Genomic DNA, 25954 nt, shown 5'->3' with positions numbered 1-25954 from the left:
ATAAAGAAGCTCATGGTGGGAGGGGGGAGAACATCAATACACTGGAAGGGTAAAGAGGTCAGAGATAGGAAATACTCAACTTTTACATGCTTTGAAAGTGACTCAAAGAGGGAAAAACAATCCAATCCATTGGGGGCAGAGAATAGATTTGCACCCTATAGGGGAGTAGAAGGGTAACAAACAGTCTGGTTGGGAGGGAAGCAGTACAAGAGAGGGAGGGATCTGGGGGTTAATTTTAGAAAGACTACAGGGAAAATAAGGGGGGGGATAAATAGGGAGGGGGTAGAAAGGGAAGTAAAATAAGGGTGGCAACAAGGGGGACTGTTCAAAAGCAAACATTGGTGGAGAAGGAAATAGTGAAAGACAAAAAGGCAGGAAAAGGAGCAGAAGAGCCACAAAATGTAAAATAAATAATTTTGACTACATCAAAATAAAAAGGTTTTGTACAAACAAAACCAATGTAACTAAAATCAGAAGGGTAGCAACAAATTGGGAAACAATCTTCATAAAAACCTCTGAGAACAGTTTAATTACTCAAATTTACAAAGAGCTAAATCAATTGTACAAAAAATCAAGCCATTCTCCAATTGATAAATGGGCAAGGGACATGAACAGGCAGTTCTCAGCCAAAGAAATCAAAACTATTAATAAGCACATGAAGAAGTGTTCTACATCTCTTATAATCAGATGCAAATCAAAACAATTCTGAGGTATCACCTCACACCTAGCAGATTGGCTAACATTACAGCAAAGGAAAGTAATGAATGCTGGAGGGGATGTGGCAAAGTAGGGACATTAATTCATTGCTGGTGGAGTTGTGAATTGATCCAACCATTCTGGAGGGCAATTTGGAACTATGCCCAAAGGGCGATAAAAGACTGTCTGCCCTTTGATCCAGCCATAGCACTGCTGAGTTTGTACCCTAAAGAGATAATAAGGAAAAAGACTTGTACAAAAATATTCATAGCTGCGCTCTTTGTGGTGGCCAAAAATTGGAAAACGAGGAGATGCCCTTCAATTGGGGAATGGCTGAACAAATTGTGGTATCTGTTGGTGATGGAATACTATTGTGCTAAAAGGAATAATAAAGTGGAGGAATTCCATGGAGACTGGGACAACCTCCAGGAAGTGATGCAGAGCGAGAGGAGCAGAACCAGGAGAACATTGTACACAGAGACTGATACATTGTGGTACAATCGAAGGTGATGGACTCTTCCACTAGGGACAATGCAATGTCCCTGAACAATCTGCAGGGATCTAAAAAACACTATCCACAAGCAGAGGATAAACTGTGGGAGTAAAAACACTGATGAAAAGCAACTGCTTGACTACAGGGGCTGAGAGGAAATGACTGAGGAGAGACTCTAAATGAACACTCTAGTGCAAATACCAACAACACGAAAATGGGTTTCAATCAAGAACACATGTGATAACCAGTGGAATCGCACGTCGGCTATGGGAGAGGTGTGGGGGGGGGGGGGAGGAAGACAAGAAAATGAGCTTTGTTTCCAATGAATAATGTTTGGAAATGACCAAATAAAAATTTTTTAAAAGTAATTAATTAATTAATTTTTTAAAAAAGAGTGCATGATAGAGCAAATTGAAGACCAAGGCCTAGAATTGAGGCCCAGAGTCAGGACCAAAGCTACCAATGATTAACTATGCTAAACATATCTCAAAACCTTGGACTTATAATAACTAAAGGCCTATTAAAATAATCGCTGATGATTATCTAAAGACTATTGCTAACACTAAAATCTAATCCTAATATAAGGAGGATATTACTTACAATATTCATGGGTTACTTTTCTCCCTTCATATAATAATATGAACTATATGTACAAAAAAGCTGCTTCCTAAAGACATGATCCGTACCTCCCCTTGGCCTCAGTCTCTCTAATCCCCCACCTCCAAAAGCCTCTTAACTATCACTCAGCTCCAATTATTCGTGGCCCTTTTCCCCTTTCTCTGCTTTACTACTTTACTTTTCAAACTATCCTTATGTTAGAGTTTTTCTCTGCCTTAATATAGTTTTTTTTTCCCTTTTCCCTTAAAGCTCTTTTATTCCTTCAAGGAAGACTCCATTCCTGTAAACAATATGAAAAGACATTATACAGTCCATTACCTCTTTTAAATTTTTCTGTAGGACAGAGACTAGTTTGCATTTTTTGTATACTTTGCAGAGTCAGGGTTCTGACATCAATACAAATGTTACCCATTTTGTTCAGGTCACTAACAGATTCCCCTTGTATTCTATTGCTTCTTTTAAGCAAGCTTTTCCTTTTTCTTGCCCATTCTTACTGACAATTCTCTGTTGTTTATTTTTGTTGACAGTTCTTGTAGCTGACTCTCATGGGGAGCTACTGTGGCAAACTGCCCATTACCTCACCTGTTTGCTGAAATTGGGGCTCTTGAATTCAACTTGCTTTCCTTAGAATGAGCTTTCTACTATTTCTCCCAAATCCCTTCTTGATTGACAGTTATCTCATAGCTGCCAAACTCAGAAGAAAACAAAACTTAGAACCAGGCCATTTCTAGTTAGATTTAATTACCCATCTTCTCTGCCTCGCTCCATCCAAATTGAGATATTTAATTCTGCTCTTTTGGTCACTTCATTCTGCTCAAAAAGAATTTCCACTTAACTCTCCTCTTCAGATCCCAAATTGTATTTGATCCCCTTCAGTGAAGATCTTTCATTGTAGCCTAGATAAGCACTTTCTGGGTATGTTATAAGAATTGCCTTTGTGTGTGCATTGGCCTAGATGGCCCTTTCTGATCCTCAGATTCTGTAACTTCCTTCCTATCATGTGTGAATTACGTTTCTGAGGAGAATCCTTCAGATCAAGTTCCTGTCAGTTGCCACTTGACCAACCATAATTGAGATAACCACCTTGGGGAAGCTTAGGACTTGAAAATGGGTCATGTAGTAAGTACTAAGATTGGAATCCTGTTTCTGTGTATGAGGATAGAGATAAAAAATCCAAGGCTACAATAATCTCCTACACTGAATCTTGCCTTTTGACCATTATAAGCAGATGCAAAGCAGATGAGGAAAATGAAATATATATCTGAATCCCATTAAACTTGAAGGTAGATTACTTTTTCTATTCTAATTCTCATATTATGCTCTAGTTCGTCTCCCAATGTTGACCTGAAATCTAACCTTCTTATTGTTAATTAGAGCTGTCTAATGGGAAAGCCACATATTCTACCAGTGTCTGCCACAATAAAGCTTTCTAATTCCTGATGTATTCCAGAGGGTCATATTTCATTAGATCAGGTGGCTTCATAAACTGATTTGACAAGAAATATGATGATGTGATTCCTCAACTTCAAAAACAAATTTTGGTAGCTGTAAGGGGATTAACAAGGTGACCCACCCTAAAATATGTAGGGACACCAAGTAATCTCTATTCTCATAAATAGCTAAGCACCTGTGTAATAATGCACATGAAAAGAATCACTTCAGGGTATCAGACTAAATATAAGAGATTTTTTACCATAGATTCTCATGTCAATAATTTTAAAAAACAGGTATATCAGAAGACATTCTTCTTCCTATTTAGGAAAAATAGAATTGTGCAACTTTCAGAGTTATGGAAGGAATAGAAGATTGCTAACCCACACCATCAAGGTTAGAGAACAGAGGACTGTTCTCAGAGACACAAGGTTCTAGAGTGAATTCCTACCTTTGATAAAAACAGGTTGAATAACCCTGAACAAATCATTAAACTTCTGGGTGCTCCCTAAAGTTCTCAAAAACCATAACAATCAGAATGACTTGAAGTCAACATCAGGAGAAAGAATTTCTTTACCTTAACAGTTGAACTCAGACATTAGAAGGCAAACTTTGCTCACTTTTAACTCCTATCTCAACAGACTTGTGAAGATCATTATTAGACAAAAGGAAAACAAGGAAAGAATCTCTTCCAGTTCCTTTAAAAAAATTTTTAAGACTCTTATTGAGGGCAAATATGTAGAAATACTACTTTTGTATCTGAGTTCAACAAAGAATTTTTGGGAAAGTTGTGCTAATTTTGTGTTTATTTTGTCAATAATGCAGGTTAAAAACATGACATATTCTTGATCAATGACACATGTAAAACCAAGTGGAATTTCTCCTTGGCTTGGGTGGGTGGGTGGGGGAGAACATGAATCTTGTAATCATTGTATTCGAGGGGAGATGTAATAAATGGTTTAAGACTTTCAGTACAGAGAGGGGGAAAGAGTGAACAACCTCCCTTCTCAAAATGGGGTTCAGGGGAGACAGCTGATATTTAGGGTTGGCTCAGAGAGAGGAGAGTGGGTTTGAAAATTTTCCTTCTTCTGCCTTCCCTCCTTAGCTAAGGCTGCTCTCCCAAATTCACTCTTGTCCCTCTTGTTCCCCCTTCAATACTCGAAACCAAAGGATCTCCCCTTGATCTGTTCACTCACACACAGCTTGGGGAAAAGTTAACAATTTTAATGTCAACTAATGTGAAAGGGAAATAGGGAAAAGGGGGACCCTGTCTCTATCTAAAACCCTTTTCCCTCTCTCCTTGTGGTTTGGGGGGAACTCAGGCCTTGGCAGCCTAAGCTCCCTGAGAGAAAGTCAGGTTGACTCACCCTGGGTTTGGTCCTTTGGCCACAGTTCAGACTCAGGGTAACAGAAACTAAGGTAAAGTTGGACAGAGATTTAAAATATCTTTTTCAGGTTTTCTCTTTAATAGTCTTTTCAATTGGGAAATATTGGGGGGAAAGATTTCCAGTCACCAGCTGGAAAAGTGGATAACCCTGAGGAGAAAGTCTTTTTCTACTTTCTCTCTTCAGCTTCTCAAGACTGAGAGACCAACTCCTCTACCAGCCAGAGTCTTCATCTCCTCTAGATTTCCCCTCTCCTGGTGCCCTTCCCCTGTTGAGGTGATCAGTTTTACATACCCTTCATCCTGGCACTTTTTTTTAGTGCCAGCCTCTGTCACACCATGGAAAAAATATTCTAAATCAATTAATTAAATTAAAATGTTCAATTAAAAAATGACATATTGGTAACTACAAAAGTTACCACAAATAATTTCGGGGGGGGGGGGTAGAAGGCAATTTTTATCCAGGTAGAAGTAATTTTACCCTTTGCAATGTGTTGCACTCATGAATCAGCAAAAATAAGAGAAATACATACATACAAGCACAAATACACACACCTACACTGTGCCACCTAGATATATGTATTTAATATACATGTGGGTATACATATATATGCAAACATACACCCACATGCACATGTGCTATGTATGTGTAGATATAAATGTGCAATATATACATATACATGCATTCATATGTCATATATACCTATATGTCTTTTAGATAAGCAGCTAGATAACTCAGTGCATAAAGAGCAGGGCTTCCAGTTAGGAAGGTATATTTTGGTGAGATTATTCTTTTTAGCATTTTACAACTTGTCATCTTTTAAGTAACCTCTCTATTTTTTAACAGATGGGAAAGACATTAAAAAAAATTTTTTTGAACCCTTACCTTCTGTCTTAGAATTTAAGTGATCTTAGAGGTCATCTGTTTCATAGAGACAATAGCACTGAAACTGTTGTCATTTGCCCAAGTTAGAACAAGTATGAATGACCAGAGGCAGGATTTTTTCTGAATGCAGAGGTGATATTCTGTCACCTGATTAAATAAACAAACAAACAAACAAACAAGTTCATTGATTGATAGAAGTATTTCTGATAATTCTTAAAGTGATGACTAGTTTGACTGATTGGGAAAATAATTTAAAAAAAAAAAGCATCATGGTACCTGAAGATCAAAGAGAGGGTATTTTAGTAGCTTTAAATTGTGTTTCCTCATATATTTCTTCATGTGTATATACATATATATGCATTTATATATGTGTATATATGCACATGTGCATGTGTATGCATATATAAATACAGACAACCAGTCAGATAGATAGATGGTACATGTGTTACAATAAACATTATACTATGTTGACAAAAACTAGATTGAAAGCTGATTTCTAATCCCAGATATTCTAGTAATGATTTGTAAACAGTTGGTCAATTTGTCACAATTTATTTAGCCCTCAATTGTCTCACATGTAAAATTAGGGAGTGAATCTATTCCAGACATTCTCTTCAAGGTATAAAACTCTATGCCATACCCACATTTATATCTTGATACTGAAATGTCACGATTAAACTATGGCTGATTATATAGTTTGCACATGAGCAAAATCTGTATTCGAAAACCATTCGAAAATCTTTCAGTAAGCTTAGCAGTGCTAACATGGGCTTAACTGCCAGACCAAAGTCATATATGGAAAGAAAAATTGGGCCTACAACCCAGGTCTTCTGATGCCAACACCAATTCTTTTGCCAATATGCCATTATAGTATTTGGCACTTAAACTAGATTTAATTAAATAAGCATTTACTAAGCACATATTAGGTTCTGAGGAATGAAGTAAACACAGAGAAACAAGATTAAGATATAGTTCTATCATGGAGTTCCCTGTCAATAAAGAAAAAAATAACTTGAATACATACATAATACATGTATACATACATTCATATGTATAAATATTTATAAGTACACATATTTATGAATGCATATTTCCTGCCCAGTTTCTATGCCAGTGAATATCAATCAGATGATGATCACTGGAAATCCTAATACAGGAACACCAGTCTATAGGGAATCAAAATTATTCAGTGTATGGAACTATAATTCCTGAGTCAGGATACATGGAGTTTGGTTCAACTTCTGCCATTTATGAGCTACAAACTATAGGAAAAACATTGAAGAAGCTCCCAGTGTTTGTTTAGTTATTTAATATGGATAATAATTGCAATGATTTTGAGCTAACACCAAGTGTTGATTTTTAAAAAAAACCTATAGTTACTACCCAAATAACTATAAAATGACACATACTATTTGAATGAGCAATACCATTACTAAGTTTGTATCTCAAAGAGTTCAAAGAAAATAGAAAATGACCTATGTGTATAAAATATTGATTGAAGCTCCTTTGGGGGGTGGTAAAGAAATGGAAATTGTGGTGTTGCTCATCAATTAGGGAATGACTGAACAAGTTGTGGCATTTGATCATGACAGAATAATATTGTCCTATTAGAAATGACAAATGATCACTTGTGAATAATCTGGGAAGACATATATGAACTGATATAAAGTGTATTGAGCAGAACCAGGAGAACATTGTATATGATAAGAGTGTTATTGTAACATCGACTGACAGACAGCTATTCTAATAAAGATAATAACTTAAAACAATTCAAAAGGACTCAACATGAAAAATTTTCTATATACCTCCAAATAGAAAACTGATAAATTCTGAATGCAAAGTGAAACATGTTTTTAAAGCTTTCCTTATGGTTCAAGCTTCTTATTTCTTTTCTTTGTGCAGTACAGTCATACAGTTTGCATGACTTCACATGTACAGTATTTTGTTTGCTTTCTCAATAGCTTGGAGAAGAGTAAGAAGTAGGGAAGGAATATGAAACTTAAAATAGAAAATAAAATAAACCAATGCATTAATTAAAGGAAGCAAAAAAAAACTCTACAGTGATACTTTGATGTGAATTATGTTTACCATCTAGATCCTTTCATCATGAAGGCTAAAAGATAGAGATTGGTCTTGTTGTTTTAAATGTCATTGGAGGAGTTACAGTGATATTCCACATGTTCATAAATGCATTCCCTTGGCTGCATTTGACCCACAGCACTCCTCAGTGACCTAGAAACCAGAATGAAATATAATTGGGATAGTTATCAAAGTAAATAAAAATGTAATTAAAACATGTTACATTTTTAAAAAATTCAATAAATTCAAAATACACAGCTAATCTTTTCAACAAAGTTGCCTCCGCCTTTCCTTCCCTAATGGCCCATGCTAAAGGTGCACATCCCTTCCACTGTAAATTCTGGATTGCCTGCTCAATAGAGAACAAAAAGTTGTCTTCATTTTAAATTTTAAATTTTTTCCCTTTTGTTTCCATCATTTGGCTTTCATTGAAATCTGGTTGCCTCCTCATTAAAAAGTCTCCCTGACACCTTTTCCAACAGTGTGGAAAGGAAATAATACTGACAGTTGGTGGGGGAAGGGGCAACTGGGAGTGTCAGTTGGGTCTTGTGATTAGCACTTCCTTCTTCCTGGGAGTGTCAGTTGTGTCTTGTGACTAGCACTTCCTTCCTGCTGGACTGTACTTCCTTCCTGGTGTTGGAGGAGGGAGGAGCTTGTTCAGCCCAGTCTGGTGTGGTGTGCCTCTTCTTGGTTAAGCCCAAAGATTCAGGCCCAATCATTTCTGAAGGTTAGAATTGTTCTTGTTTGCTTTCTGTCTACTGCTAAGATTCTGAATTAGACAAAGTGAGGACTAATATAGAGTAGACTGGAGTGGGAGAAACCCTCTGCCAGCCTCTGGGGCCTGGCCTCAGCTCTGAAGCTGAGGAAAAACTCCAATCCAAATTGGTTATTAAACTTTATATTATTTGAATTAGCAGTCAGATAAGTGGACTATCTTTTCTGGGGCATAGAGGGAGCTGAACATCAGTTCAGTCATTCAACAACAAACAGTCCTAATCTGACCCCTGCTGCTTCCTCTCAGCAGGGGGCATCTCTCTCCTTTGTTTCACTAAGCAATATTCCCTCTCTCACCTCAACTCCTCTATACCCCCATACAAAACTCCCTTTATCCCCTGTTTTTTTTCAATTCCCCCATCCTTTCCTAATAAATATTACAACAGTAACTGCATTTTCCCACATTTTTCTCTATTCTTTGATTTCATTTAGGGGAGTAGGAATATTCCTTGTTTCCACTGTCACTTTCAAGCTCTGCCTATACAGAGAGCCTACCAGAAGCCCCTGCATATAAGGGAATATCTACAAGATTATGGTTTTGAGGAGGAGAATGAAGTCAGAGAGAGGTTTTGAGATCAAAGACATTAGCAGTAAATAGAGGCAGACAAATACAGATCAGATTGTAGGGAGGAACCTGGCGCACACTCCTGTTATCTTTCTTTGTAGGGCCTTCAGGGAAGAAAGATAAAAATTAGCCAAGAATACATGGAAAGTAGAATTCTTAGATAGGATTAGGAATCAGGTGTGAGGTGAGAAGGAAGAATAGAATAAAGAAAGAAGACAATGGAGCTCCATACCAGGAGTGTTCCATATGGCCAGCAGGCAGGTTGGAGAGAGAGAGAAGAAAGGAAGAAGAGGAAGAGAGGGAGGGTCACACCTGGTCCTGTCTTTATTGAGGTAATGAGGTAAGAGGTAGTAATGCATATGCAACAGAGCACAGTGGATTTACATTGGCTTGACATTTCAATGACGTATAAGCTAGAGGCATGGTAAATTAAGCCCGCTCTTTTCAAACTCCCAGAACAAAGACTGCATGGTCTGCTCATAAATCCTGCATTGGAATGCTGTCTGACCAGACCAGAGCTGAGCCCTCTGTGGCTCATCCCAGAGATTCTTCCTGAAATCCTACAGCCTATAACAACATCATTTAGTAACTTCTAATGCTTTGAGTTTCACTGTCTACTACCCAAAGAAAATTCTATTTGCTAATGTCTAAAAAACTGCAGGATGTCTATCTTCTTTCCTCAGTGGGTTCAATACCTACCTCATAGTCCTTCTCAACTCCTCTAGCTCCTATACATAAACCAGAGAACTTCAACATATATTGAAACTTTTTGAGATCCTTAAATTGTGTTGAAATCTGGCTTTTGTTTCTATCTTCACAATGACTTAGCTTTCCTGTACCCTTCATTTTTTTCCAAACATCAGATTTTTGGTGGTTACACTTTCCTTTCTTCCCCATCTTGTGTCCCTCAAACAAGTTAAACTACACACTGTACTCAGGAATCCTTTACACTGTTAAAAATTTGCATTGGCAAGCTTCAGCATTGAATTCCTCCTATCATCCACTACCTTCACTCTTCTTCATCTACTGCTGGACAAAGTAACAGAAAATCACAAAATGTGCTGGGTCCACAAAAAATAAATGTTATATAATTTCAATGCAGCCAGCATTGTAACACAATAATCTTTAAATATTGATTTATTTAATCGATAATTAATTGATTGTTTGATAGGAGTATACATAGGAGTATAAATGCTCCTAATTGATTCAAAGTGCCTTTTATCACAGTGAGTTTCCTGACTTGCATGCCTCATTAAACTTCCTATAGTTCTCCACCATCACTCTCACAAACTAAGAATCTTGCTTTATATGTTATTGGAAAAAAATTGACACTATTCCCAAAGAGTTTCCTCTTTTTGTTGTCTCATCTCAAATCAATCAGATGTCTTCTGCAACAATGTTCTTCTTCACCCTTGCCACTGAAGCAACTATTCTCCTTGGAAAAGCAAAATTCTTTTATATGAAAAAGCAAATCTATTCTTTCCATATTTGCCAGCTAATTTCTATCTCTATCATTTCCACTTTCATTTATATTTAATAATTCCCTGTTTATACTGGGTAATATACTTAGTCTATTTTAAATCACTCTATGCAATATAAAATACTTGGGAGTCTCTTTGCTAGGACAAATAGGAATTATATGGAAACAATTATGAAACACTTTGCACACAAAGTTTGATCTAAACAATTGGAAAAACAGTTGTTCACTGGGTATACTGAGCTAATATAATAAAAATTATAATCCTACCTAAATTGATTTACTCTTCAATGCCATACCAATCAAACTACCAAAAATACTATTTTATAGAACTGGAAAAAATAAAATTCATTTGGAAGAACAAAAGATCAAGAATATTAAGTGAACTAATAAAAGAAAATTTGAAGGAAGGTATCCCAGCAGTACAAGATTTTAAATAGTAAAATAGAGCAGAAATCATCAAAGGAAACTGCTAATGGCTAAGAAATAGAAGGGTTGATCAATGGAAGAGATTAAGGGTAATGACCTAAGCAATCTAGTGTTTGATAAGCACAAAGATCTCAGATTTGGGGATAAAAAAATTCACTCTTTAAGAAAATTTGCTGGGAAAATTGGAAAACAATATGACAAAAATTAGGTATAGATCTCAATCTTCTACCAAGATAAGGTAAAAAAAAAAGCATGTGATTTAGATATAAGGGATAATAATATAAGTAAATTAGAGGAGTAAAGAATAGTTTTTCTCTCAGATCTGTGTAGAAGGGAAGGATTTATAATGAAACAAGAGATAAAGAACATTACAAAATGTAAAATGAATAATTTTGATCATATTAAATTAAAAAGTTCTTTTACAAACAAAACCAATGCAGTCAAGATTAGAGGAGGAACAGTGAACTGGGGGAAAATCCAATGCATGCCTAATCCGATGAATTAATCTTTATAATAATTAATCTGACATTTCATCCCCCAACACATTCCAGTCATCAAACTTTAATTGCTCCCCATTCCCTCCAAGATCAATGCCCCATCCTACCTGTTCAGTCTTCTAACACTTTATTTCCCCAAACATACTATGTAATCAAGTCACACTGGCCTAGTGACTATCCTTTCAATAGTATCTTTTCACTTTCTTGAAATAAATATCTTAGGTGTTCACAGTGTCTCCCTCTTTATCTTTGTCCTTGGGGTCCAATGGCTTCCTTCAAGTGTCTGTTTAAGAGTAGCATTTTACATGAAGTCTTTCCTAATATCTCATTAATACAAGAGTATTTTTCCTGTTGGTTATCTCCAATTTATCTTTTAATCATCTTGTTTGCCCGTGATTCTTTGCACATTTTCTTTCATAAGACTCAGAATTCTTTGACAATGGGAATGGTGTATTAAAATTGTTTTGCTTTGTTTTGTTTTTTGTTGTCTTTTGCATTTTTGAGACATAGCCCAATGCTTGACACAGGGTAGGCACTTGGTACTTGTTTATTCATATGCTAATTATTATTGTTATCAATTGCTATTCATTCATTTATCTGATGGTCAGATGACAACTAAGTATTTATGTTTGTAGACAGTATGGAAGCAAACAATCCATAAGGAAGGACTGAAGATAAATGAAAGAAAAGGGCACATTAGTGAGGGAAATCTGCTCGAAAATGTGGGATGAAATGAGATAACTTAAGTATATACAGGGTTTGGCTAGGTAAGGAGAATGGCTATGTAATTATATGAAACCAATGTGAAGGAGAAAAGCATATGAAGGAAGTAGGATAAACAGGAGAGGAGGGAAGGAGAGGGAGCAGTAATCAAATGGCCCCATTTAAAAAAAATAAAATATAAAACAATATAACACAATGAAATATAACACTACACAGGGTTTTGGTGAAGATCAAATGAGATAACATTTTTAAAGAATTTATTACAGTGCCTACCATTTGATTAACGTTTATTCCTTTTTTCCTCACCTCCCACATAGTAAATGATTAATAAACATTTGTTGATTGAATGACTTTTTCATTCCTTGTGGAGTATTATCAAAGCTAGTGAAAAAATTACCTTCTCTACTGGACCAATTTGGGAAGAAAAATACATTTTATAAGCCTGAAGGTGCCAGACATTGTGAATAGCATTGAGTTTATTAAACATTTACCAAATTTTGGGAAAATGCCCTTCTTTGGACAGCTTTAACCACTTCTAGCAGTGAATATTTTAAATTCATGAACCTATTCAAAACACTATTAGATAAGTTTATCTGTTTTCCTAGATGGCTGTCAACTGTTCGATTCATATTCAGCATTTGACCTAAATGAGAGAAGGACAAGCAAAAAAAAAATCCAGTTTCAAGTAATGCTTTTCAGTAGTAATATCCATGGAAATCTTCTTGTTAAAAATTCTGTGTATATGATACAAGCAGAAATACTGAGATTATAGATTCTGCCTTTATCTTCTTTATACAACAGGAATTCAGAAGAAGAGAAATTCTATTGATACATTCATTATTGTTTTATTTAATTAAAGACCCACTGAATTCCTGTGACAGGGAGAACACTGCGCAATAAATATATGACCTCTTCCCCTCTATACTTGTGGTTACTCCAGATGAAATCATAAAAGAATAAGATCAATTCCTTGAAATTATCCCTAAACCCCTAGGGCACTTGGTTAAAGCCAATAACACCAGAAGTTTCTTCCCTGTATGGCCGCAAATCCTTTGCAAAACGTTTGGTCAGCAGACATAATATATTTTACACTCTGCTCTTTATAGAGAAGCTAACTGATTCTCATTAGAAGGAATGATAAGAGAAAAACTGTAAATTTTAAAAGAAAGATTGATGGCTCCACAAATCTTTATGCTTGCTAATTTTGAATTATTTTAATGGCAGTAAATATACTTTTGTTTTAAGAGAAACACATACACTGAGAGAGTTTTATTTCATTTACAGTAGTGTTGATTGAGTGGAAGATGTCATTGAAATAGGACTGGCGCAGGTTTTGAACCAAAGTTTAGCTCAGAGTGCCCCCTGCTGGTCTGTTTCATGATGACACAGCTAGAACAGCAACAACCAACATTTATATGTAATTTAGAGCAATTATTAAATACAAATCAACTATTTCTACATTCATGATATTTGATTGCAATCAACCTGAGCAAATTTCTTCCATCCACTGCTAACTGCTAACTAGTGAGTTAGTAACATGAATAATTGAAAATAACACTAGAAAACAGAAGAGACTTTTTAAAAAAAAGAATTTCAAGTGAGATTCCAACCCTGAGACACAAATTTCAACATTCAGTTGGCCCATTAATGGTCAAAATTGAATAGGATACTGAATCTTGGCTCAGTGAGCACTTAGATATAGGGAAAAGTCCATGAATGACTTAAGTGCCAGACCACTAAATGTTTTAAGTAAATATAACAGAAAAGTATATGTATATTGCAATGTATGAGAAGTCTAATGGCACAATTATTTCTAAATCTATGCAAAGCAGTCTTCATGACATAAGGAAATGGGAAAAACAAAAATACTGAATATGTTCTCCTATTTGGAAATAACCTCACAAAGTGCTCTAGCATAATCCATCTCTAAAGCATCTGACAAATTGCCACCCATTTCTATCCAAAGACTCCATGTATTAGTAGTTCTTTACTTCTAAAGAAAGCTCATTTAAATTTGTGGTTGAGCTAGAAAGCTAGAAAGTTCTCCTCTTGTGTGAAATCTAAATGCGCTTCTCAATTATTTCCATCTATTGGTTCTAGTTCTGATATCAGGAATCAAGAAAAACAAAATTTAATACCTCTTCCAATAATAACCTTGAAAATATTTGAAATCAGTTATCATTTCCTGCATTCAAATGTGTCTTTTCCAGACTAAACACATTCGATTCATTTAATCAATTACTTCATATTGTGATTTCTCATCCCCTACCATTTTGGTCATGTTCCTCTTTGCAGAATCCAGTTTTTCAGTATTCTTCCTAAGCTACATTGCACAGGTAGACTAAATATCTCAAATAAAGTACAACCGAGGCAGCATACAGCTGTGCTTCAACCTCATCTTTTTTTCCTCTCTAAAGTATTCCTCTCTAAAGACTTCCATTTCTTTACCATTCTAGTTCCTAAAATAACACATTAATTACTGAGGTGACAATTGGTATGATGTTTTTCATTTCATATATATATATGTATATGTATATAAATATATTTATAGCAATGGTGAAAATCTGGTCCATTTTTAAAATGTCCTCTTTCCAGTTTCATCAAGTTTGTTCTTAGAATAATTGCGCTTAGATGGGTCTTAGTTCAAGGCCACAGGATCATTCCCCATCTTCTTGCCATTCTTTATTATTTTATGAGGTTTTGCTTTTCAAAATACATTTTCTTTTATTCATTTCCCATTTGATTAGGGTCAATAGTTTATTTTAATAGGACATATATAATTATAGTCTTAATTGTTCCCAATGTCATCTTCTTATCTTCATTCTTTCTTTTAGCATTGAGTCTGTCTAATTAGTACATGTCCTGAGTGCATATAGGTAACTGCTTACAAAATTATCCATAGCAGGAAAAACATTTTCTCTAAGTTAAAGTTTAAAGAGTTTCATTTTTGTGATGTTATTTAAACTTTTTTGGGGAGAAAACAGGAACATTAATAACAATGAATCCAATCTTGCTGATTTTGTAAAAGACCATATTTCTTATACCAATTCCACTGATAGTATATGAAAATTAAGTAAATTTAATAGTAATAAATTTAAAGTGCAATTCTTTAGTTCAAAAATAAAATCAGCTATGTAGTTTTGGGATATTATAATAATTATTGGGGGAAAAGGCACACTTCCAAAGTCAGTTCTTGCTTACTTGTCATCTAGCATTCTAAACACCCCATATTCAAGATATAAAAATGAGGAGTTTCAATAATTCAATGTCCTTTTTGTTTGTGACTCCTGAGGCATATTTTAAAATACATTTTTAACCATCTTCTCCTATGTATACCTTTATATTAAGTCACTATCATTTAGTTTGAAAGACTTTATCAAATCCTTCATAAATGCTTTTATTTTTACTACTGATTTTGTTGCATTTAGATATTGGTATGCCAGGTACCATCTTCAATGTGTTTTATTATGACAAAGACTACCAGAAATACCTATAAATTGCAATAATTTTATTTCTAATTGCTTTTGTGCACATGATGTAACCAACTCTAGCTTCTTTAGCTGATTCTCCAAGGAGAATCTGTGGACTAGCCTTGTAGTTAGCTCTACTTTAGTGTATGTGGTGTATAGGCTGAATATCAACAACAAAATAGTTAATTTTCTTCAATAATGTATTAACTAATTATTCACTGGACAAAAATTGCCACATTCAGAAAGCTAATAGGTAAATGAAGGACTATAAAAGACTGTGACTTAGAACTCTATTATTCATTTTCCTTATCTCTGCCACCATCACTGCAGAAGGAGAAGAGAGGCAAGAAAAACTATTTTGGACTTAGGGGTTTCATGAGTTTTCATGGGAATAGATGTCATTACCATTAGCTTCTTATTGCTAACATGCCTCTTCAAAATTACTCATATGGGACCAGATATCAGAACATCCTGTCATGAAACATATTCAGAGCCTTTCCAATTTTGTTGAGAAAATGAAATCAAATGGTAATTCCTCTTCAGAATCCAGTTTCTTCCACTTTTGTATGATATATGATTCCAATTATTGTTTCTTACCATTCAAATTGTTGACATTTCAAAGAACTTTATTATTATTCGGTCATACTATTCAATTTCTAAAGGTAACATTCATAGATTATTCTTCTAGCATTAATTCTGTGTCTGTGTATAATGTTCTTCTGATTCTACTTATTTCATTGTTTATTATCTATTGAAATTATTTCCAAGTTTTTTTAATTAGTCTGCTCATTTGTTCTTATTGTACAGTAATATTCCATGACAATCATATGCCACAACTTGTTTAGCCATTCACTTTCTTTGCCACCATAAAGAGAGAAATTATAAATATTTGGGAACATTTAGGTTCTTTTTCCTCTTTCCTTGATCTCCTTGGGAGATAGACCCAGCAATAATATTGCTGGGACTATGGCTCTCCAAAATTGCTGGATCAATCCACAACTCCACCAATAGTGTATTCCTGTCTTCATTTTTTCCACATCCACTCCATCATTTGACATTGCCCTTTTGTCATATTATCCAATCTGAAAGGTATGAGATGATATCTCAGAATTATTTTGGTTTGCATTTCTCTAATCAGTAGTGATTTAAAGCATTTTTTCATATACTTATATCTTTTATAAACCCATTTGTTCATCTGAAAATTGTTGATTATCTATTTTGCCCATTTATCAGTTAGAGGATGTCTCTTTTTTCATAAATTTGACAAAGTTCTCAATATATTTTAGATATGAGTCCCCTATCTGAAAGGCTATCTATAAAAATTCCCACCCACCCCCAATTTTCTGATTTCTTTCTAATCTTGGCAGTACTTCTTTGATCTATACAAAAATGTTTCAATTTAATGTACTCAAAATTATCCATTGTACATTTCACAATGTTCTCAATTATCCATAAATCTGGTATATAGTATATTCCCTGTTCTAATTTATTTAGGATATTTCCTTTTATGACTAGATCACATGTACATTTTGATCTTATCTTGGTGAAGAGCATATGATATTTGTCTATACCTAGTTTCTGCCACCATAGCTTCTAGTTTCCCTAGCAATTTTTAACCAATAGTGATTTCTTATCCCTAAAATCTGAATATGTGATTTTGTCAAATACAAGATTATTGTCGTTTGTTGTATGGCTTTTCTGTTCCACTGATCTATCTTATTTATTTTTTTAAATTTCATTCATTTATTTTTCTTTATTATACATACATTATCATGCAAAACATATTTATATATTATTCATGCTTGTAAGTAAATAATCTCATAAAAATAAAACCCTTGAAGATATATAGAAACAAAATAAGTGATAAATGTTTTCATATTGTAAATCTTGAAATTTCTCAGACTTGTGAATGTTAAAAATTTCCACATTGAGGAATCCTTCATTGGAACAAATTCCCTACTGGGAAACATTCCCCATTTTGATGTGAGAACTCACCAGGATCAGAAATGGAAGGACTTCTACACCAACCGTACTTAAGACTGCTTTAGGGGAGGAAAATCCTTGCTATGGGAGGACCTCTACTCCACCCGTACTTAAGACTGCTTTAGGGGAGAAAGCTTCTTGCTAAACAATGAAAGTACTTGGACCCATACTTATAATAAGACAAGGAGTTCTTTGAGCCATGCCTGTTTTTTAGAATTGATACAATGAGATGCTAGGTACCTAAAAGGGTCGGGCAAGTTTTCTCTTAATGAGATTAGTTGACTCAGCTGTGTTTTCACTGGTTCAGACTTACTGAGGAGATTAGTCGATACAGCAGCATTTTTTCTGGTTCAGACTTACTGAGGAGATTAGTCGACTTAGCAGGAATTCAGATGGGCAGTCCTGTGGAAAATGTCTACAGTGATTGGTAGATGTAAGGACTTAGGGGAGGTGACATAGGAGAAAAACCTCTATATAAGAAAAAGCAGAATCTCTTGAGAAGAAATCCTTTTGGAGGTTCTCTGATGAGAATCGCTTGGGAAGAATCTCTTGAGAGAGGCTCTGGAGAAGGGAAGCTCTTGGAGGACAATCTCTAAGGAGGTCTCGCTGGAGCTCCTCTGAGGGGACTCTGTCCCTCTGGAGGCTCTGGAGAGAGGTCCTTTGGAACAGTCTCTGGCTGGAAGGCTCTTTAAGGAGGACTCTGGCTGGAACTCTCTCTGGTGAAGTCAGCTGAAATGGAGCTGGCCTGGTGTCACTAGAATCCTTGCTTAGACAGACCTTGTGGTGAGTGTTAAAAGACTGACTGACTCATCTCTCTCTCTTAAGACTCAGGTCTAGGCCATGTTGGCTTAAGGCCCTTCATACTTATTTCCGTTTTCTCGCTTTCTCTCTTTTCTTTAATTCCACATTTGTATTAATTAAAATCTCTATAAAACCCAGTTGACTTGCACATATTGAATAATTGGGAATATTTCCCTGGCGACCACCTTATATTTGATTTAAAAACCAAAATACTGTAGTGAAACATATTTTCTGTGGTCACAATTTACTCACCCTCTCTTATATCTAGCATAATTTGTATCTTCCACCATTTTAACTCACTACAGTTTACAACATCAAAGATTTTAATTATTATAGTTTATGGCCTTCAACTACAGTTTAAGGCTCTCACCCATTTTAAATGTTACAATATACATTATTACTCCAACAGTTTTTTTTTCCCCCCTATGGAGATAGATAGTATTCTTTTTCTCAAAAGTCCCTCAGAATTCTCCTGGATCATTGTGTTGCTATTAATAACAAAGTCTATCACATTTGATTGTTCCACAATATTGCTGTTACTAGGTATAATGTTTTCCTAGTTCTCCTTCAGTTCTGTTCACTCTTCATCAGTTCAAATGAGTTTTACCAGCTCTTTCTGAAATAATCCCATTTTTATTTCTTATAGCACAATGGTAGTCCATCACAATCTGTTCAACCATTCCTAAATTGAGGGATACCCTTTTAGTTTCCAATTCTTTGCCACCACAAAAAGAGCAACAATAAATATTTTTGTACAAACAAGTCCTTTCCCCTTTTTTCTTCATTTCTTTGGGATACAGAAATAGTAGGGGTATTACTGGATTAAAAGACATGTATTCTTTTATAGGCCATGGCAATAATTGCAAAATGCCCCCCCCAAATGGTTGAATCAGTTCACAACACCACCCAACAATCCATTAGTGCCCCAATTTAGTCACATTCCAACCAACTTTTATCATTTCCCTTTACTGTCTTATTAGTCAATATGATAGGTGTCAGATGGTCTCTCAGAGTTGTTTTAATATATATTTCTTTAATCAAGAAGGATTTAGAACTTTTTAAAATATGATCATTGATGGCTTTGATTTCTTCATCTGAAAACTGTCTATTAGATCATTTGACCATTTATCAATTTGGGAATGACTTAGATTCTTATAAATCTGACTTAGTTCTTTATATACATGAGAAATGAGATCCTTATCAGTGAAATGTCATATAAAACTTTCCCCAATTTGTTTTCCTTCTCATCTTATTTTCATTGGTTTTGTTTGTATAAAAACTTTTAAATTTAATGTAATCAAAATTATTCATTTTTTATATTGTAATGTTCTCTATCTCTTATTTGATAATAAATTCTTCCCTTCTCCATAGATCTGATTAATAACTATTCTATGTTCCATTGATTTACTTAAAATATCACTTTTATGTTTAAATCATATACTTAATTTGAACTTATCCTGATTGTAAACCTTAAAATTTCTTAGACTTATGAATGTTGGAAATTTCCCCATTGGGAAATTTCATACTTGAAAAATTTCCTACTGATAGTAAGAACTCTATTGGAATGTGAAATTCCTTGGCATGGGAGGATCCTTCTCCTCCCTACTTAAGACTACTTTAGGACAGAAACCTTTTGCTAAACAATGGAAAGGGCTTTGACCTATGCTTAAGCATAGAACAGGAAGTTCTTTGAGTCATGATTGATTTTAGAATTGATACAATAGAGATACTTGGAATGACAGAACCAGGTCTTGGAATTTACAATCTCCACCCTACTCAGAGTAACAGGATTTAGGAAGGGCTGCAGCAAAGATCAAGATTTAATTATTTGAGAGTATGACCTTCAACAGACATATGCAAATGAAACAGACCTCTGGGCGGCCCTGGGTCAAGCTAGAGCCACCATTGGCACAGGGGAGACATCGACAGTGATTGGTAGATGTGAGAACTGAGGGGAGGGGACTTAGATGATTTGCTTAAAGATAGCGGGGTCTGAGGGCAGGTGGAGGAGATTTTGCTCTGGGAGGTTTTGCTCTGAAGGAGTCTGAGAGGAGAGAGGTCCTGGAAGGAGAGCTCCTGGAGAGGTCTGAGAGGAGGGCTTGCTCTGAAGGAGGCTGGAGGTGGAGGCCCCTGAGACTCTTTCTCCATTTTGGTCACATGCGTGATAGGGACTGATCTCTTTTCTTTGCCTCAGCTATCTAAGGGCTTGGGCCTTTGGCCCAGCCTAAGCAAAGGGGGTATTTAAGCCCTATTCCCTTCTCTCCCCTTTCTCTCTCTCTCTCTCTCTCTCTCTCTCTCTCTCTCTCTCTCTCTCTCTCTCATACCTTTCTTCCTCCTGTTTGTAATTTAAAATTCCATAAAAGGTTGACTGCTAACTTGAGTTTTCATTTAGGAATTACATAGCTGAATTCCTTGGCGACCTTAAATTAATATATATCAGTCTTTTAAAGTGATTTCCATATCACATGGTTTAGGTTCTGAGGTATTGATCTAAACCTAATTTTTGCCAAACCATTTGCCAATTTCCCCAGCAGTTCAATTTTAATTTCCCTTTCCATGAATCCTTATTGATTATAATTTTATTGCATTAGGATCTGAAAATTTTACACTTATTATTTCTGCTTTTCTGCATTTGGTTGCAAAGTTTTTATACCCTAATATATTGTAATTTTTCTATATATACTATATAACACTGAAAAGGAGGTATATTCTATTTTATTCCTCTTCAATTTTCTCCAGTCATCTATTAATCTAACTTTTCTTGAATTTTATTCACTTCCTTTACTTTGTTCTTATTTATTTTTTGGTTTGATTTATCTAGCTCTGACAAGCTAAGGTTGTATAATTTTACTACCTATTTCCACCTTAAGCTCCTTCAGTTTCTCCATTAAAAGTCTAGATGTTATACCATGTAGTGCATACATGTAAAGTACTAATATTACTTCATTGTTTATATTTCTTTTCATCAAGGTGTAATTACCCCTGACTTCCAAGTAAACATGGCAGCAGTCTAGACTTAGGACTCTTCTTCTCCTCAAAACCTACTGATATACACTACCTCAAAAGGCCCCAAAGACCCAAATTCATATGAATTTGCATTGAAGGTGCATGGGATTTGGGCATTTCCACACCATAAGGGGATCAAAAAGCTTCCACCAAAACATGAGCGGATCCACCCTCATCCATCCCACTTACGGAGTCAGAGTCAGAGCCAGCATGTGCTAGAATCAGTGAATGAGTGAGGGGCACTTATAGAGCGAGTGAGGGGCACCTCTAGGTCCTTGGCAGCTGACTAAGACCACCAAAGACCTACCCCTGAGAGTAGCTAAACTTGAAACACGAGCAGGCTGAAGAGCGCAGATCATGGGTGCCATGGATTAGAAACCAAAATCCTACTATATGTTGTCTACAAGAAACAAACATGAGGCAGATAGACACTCACAAGGTTAGAATTAAAGGTTGGAGCAAAATCTATTGGGCCTCAACTGAGAGAAAGAAGGCAGGAGTTTCGATTATTATATCTAAAAAAGCCAAAGTAAAAATAGATCTGATAAAAAAGTGATAGAGAAGGTAACTACATCCTGATAAAAGGAAGTATAGAAAATGAGGAAATATCATAATCAACATGCATGCACGAAATGGTAGGGCATCCAAATTTCTAAAGGTGAAACTACTGGCGTTGAAGGAGTACACAGATAGTAAAACTATACTAGTGGGAAATGTGAAGTTAACACTATCAAATTTAGATAAATAAAATAAAAAATAAATAAGAATTAGGTAAGAGATGTGAATGAATTTTTTAAAAAATTAGAGTTAATAAATATATGGAGAAAAATAAATAGGGACAAAAAGAAATACACCTTCTTTTCAGCAGCACATGGTACATTCACAAAGATTGACCATGTACTAGGTCTTAAAAACATGACAAACAAATGCAGAAAAGCAGATTTAATAAATGCAACAATTTTCAGATCATAATGCAACAAAAATAATAATCAGTAATGGTACATGGAGAGTCAACTCAAAAATTAAATGGAAATTAAATAATATCATTCTACAAAATTGGTTAAAGAACAAATCATAGAAACAATAATTTCATTGAAGAAAATGACAATGATGAGACATCCTTTCAAAATCTATGGGATGCAGCCAAAGAAGCACTCAGGGGAAAATTTATATCCTTCAGTTCATATAGTAACAAATTAGGGATGTCAGAGGTCAATGAATTGGACATGCAAATCAAAAAACTTGAAAGTGAACAAATCAAAACCCCCCAGATGAAAACTAAATTAGAGATCCTAAAAATTAAGGGAGAATTTAATAAAACTGAAAGTGAAAGAACTGCTGAATTAATGAATAAGACTAGAAGCTGGTATTTTGAAAAAAAAAACAAAACAAAATATACAAAGTATTGGTCAATCTAATAAAAAAAAGGTAAGAAGAAAACCAAATTAAGAGTATCCAAGTTGAAAAGGGAGAAGAAATTAAGACAATCATTAAAAACTATTTTGCCAAATTATATGGCAACAACAAATATAGCAATCTAGGTGATGTGGATAAATACTTACAAAAATATAAATTGCCTAGATTAACAGAAGAAGATATAGAATTTTTAAATAATCCTATATCAGAAAAAGAAATTGAACAAGCCATCAAAGAACTCCCCATGAAAAAATCACCAGGGCTTGATGGATTCACAAGTGAATTCTATCAAACATTCAAAGAACAACTAATGCCAATATTATACAAACTATTTGACAGAATAAGCAAAGAAGGAGTTCGGCCAAATTCATTCTATAGCACAAATATGGTACTGATTCCCAATCCAGGTAGGTCAAAAACAGAGAAAGAAAACTATAGACCAAACTCTTTAATAGATGCAAAAAATCTTAAATAGAATACTAGAAAAAGACTCCAGCAAGTCATCACAAGTTTTATTCAACTTGATCAGGTAGGATTTATACCAGGAATGCAAGGATCATTCAATATTAGGAAAAGCATCCTCATAATTGATCATATTAACAAGAAAACCAACAAAAATCACATGATTGTCTCAATAGATGCAGAAAAAGCCTTTGACAAAATACAACACTCATTCCTATTGAAAAACACTAGAAAGTATGGGAATAGAAGGGTATTTCCTAAATATAATAAATACTATAATATCTAAAACCATCAGCAAGTATCATCTGCAATGGGGATAAATGAGATGCATTCCTAATAAAATCAGGAGTAAAACAAAGATGCCCATTATCACCTCTATTATTTAACATTGTTCTAGAAAAACTAGTTGTAGTTATTAGAGAAGAAAAAGAAACTGAAGGTATTAAAATTGGCAATTAGGAGACCAAACTATCACTCTTTGCAGATGATATGATGGTTTACTTAAATAATCCTATAGAATCAACTAAAAAGCTAGTGGAAATAATCAACAACTTTAGCAAAGTGTCAGGATACAAAATAAACCCACATTAGTCATCAGCATTTCTGCATATTTTCAACACATCTCAGAAGCAAGAATTAGAAGGAGAAAATCCATTTAAAATCACCCTAAACAATATAAAATACTTAGGAATCTTTCTGCCAAGACTAACACTGGAACTATATGAGTACAAGTACAAAACACTTTCCATACAATTAAAACTAGATATAAACAATTGGAAAAACATTGATTGTTCATGGGTATGAAGAGCAAACATAATAAAAATGACCATCCTACCCAAACTTATTTACTTATTTAGTGCCATACCCATCAAATAACCAAAAATCTGTTTTTCTGAATTAGAAAAAAAAAAAAAACATAACAAAGTTCATTTGGAAAAACAATTGCAGTATATCCAGGGAAATAATGAAAAAAAATGCTGAAGGAAGGGGGCCTTACAGTACCAGATCTCAAACTATACTATAAAGCAGTGGCCATCAAAACAATATGGTACTGATTAAGAGACAGAAAAGAGGATCAATGGAAAAGACTTGGGGTAAGTGGCCTCAGCAAGACAGTCTATGATAAACTCTAAGATCCCAGCTTTTGGGACCAAAATCCACTATTTGATAAAAACTTCTGGGAAAATTGGAAGGCAGTATGGGAGAGATTGGGGTTGGATCAGCATCTCAAACCCTACACCAAGATAAACTCATAATGGGTGAATGACATGAATATAAAGAAGGAAACTATAAGTAAATTAGGTGAACACAGAATAGCATGCATGTCAGATCTTTGGGAAAGGAAAAATTTTGAGACCAAGCAAAAGTTAGAAAAAATCACAAAATGTAAAATAAATAATTGTGATTACACCAATTTAAAAAGTTTTTGTACAAACAAACCCAATGCAACCAAAATTAGAAGGGAAGCAACAAATTGGGAAATAATCTTTATAACAAAAACTTCTGACAAAGGTCTAATTACTCAAATTTATAAAGAGCTAAAAAAAATTGTACAAAAAATCAAGGCATTCTCCAATTGATAAATGGTCAAGGGACATTTTCAGTCAAATTTCAGTTAATTTTCAGTCAAAGAAATCAAAACTATTAATAATCACATGAAAAAGGCTTCTAAATCTCTTATAATCAGAGAGATGCAAATCAAAAAAACTCTGAGGTATCACCTCAACTTAGCGGATTGGCTAACATGACAGCAAAGGAAGGAAATGAATGCTGGAGGGGTTGTGTCAAAGTTGGGACATTAATGTATTGCTGGTACAGTTGTGAATTGATCCAACTATTCTTGAGGGCAGTCTGGAACTATGCCCAAAGAGCACTAACAGACTGTCTGCCCATGATCCAGCCATAGCACTGCTGGGTTTATATCCCAAAGAGATAATAAGAGAAAAGACTTGTACAAGAATATTCATAGCTATGCTCTTTGTGGTAGAAAAAAAAATGGAAAATGAAGGTATGCCCGCCAACTGGAGAATGGCTGAACAAATTGTGGTATATGTTGGTGATGGAATACTATTGTGCTCAAAGGGATAATAAACTGGAGGAATTCCATGTGAACTGGAATGACCTCTAGGAAGTGATGCAGAGTGAAAGGAGCAGAACCAGAAGAACATTGTACACAGAGACTGATATATTCTGGTACAATCGAATTTAATGGATTTCTTTAGATGCAATGCAATGATCCAAGACAATTCTGAAGGACTTATGAGAAAGAACACTATCCACTTTCACAGGAAGATCTGTGGGAATAGAAAAACATAATAAAAATAATTACTTGCTTACATGGATCCAGGGGATATGGTTGGGGATGTAGCCCCTAAATGATCAGCCTAGTGCAAATATCAACAACATGGAAATATGTTCTGATCAAGGACACATGTAAAACCCAGTGGAATTGTGCGTCAGCTAGGGATGGGGCAAGGGGAGGGAAAGAATATGATTCTTGTAACCAAAGAATAATGTTCTAAATTTACTATAAATTAATTTTTCAAAAAAAAAAAAGATGTTATTACCTTCCTTAAGTGTTTTAATAAGATCTGTTTTTGCTTTAGCTTTATCTGAGAACATGATGACTATTTGTTTTTTTCTGCTTTTTTGTCTTAGTTGAAGATGATGTGACAGTAAAATTAGAAAATCTTAAAGAATCAGCCTAAAAACTAATCAAAACAATTAACTAGTTTAGCCAATTTGTAGGATATAATATAAACAA

General features: G+C 34.9%; 1 pseudogene; it reads left to right on the top strand.

The window, feature by feature from the left end:
* Positions 1 to 25954, top strand: part of LOC130458474 (FXYD domain-containing ion transport regulator 3-like) — a 114089-nt pseudogene that overhangs the window by 63239 nt on the left and 24896 nt on the right.

Source organism: Monodelphis domestica, chromosome 3 (genome assembly GCF_027887165.1).
Source record: "Monodelphis domestica isolate mMonDom1 chromosome 3, mMonDom1.pri, whole genome shotgun sequence".
Taxonomy (NCBI): Eukaryota; Metazoa; Chordata; class Mammalia; order Didelphimorphia; family Didelphidae; genus Monodelphis; species Monodelphis domestica.
The sequence above is the reverse complement of the archived record's forward strand: the minus strand, read 5'-3'. Positions and strand labels throughout refer to the sequence as shown.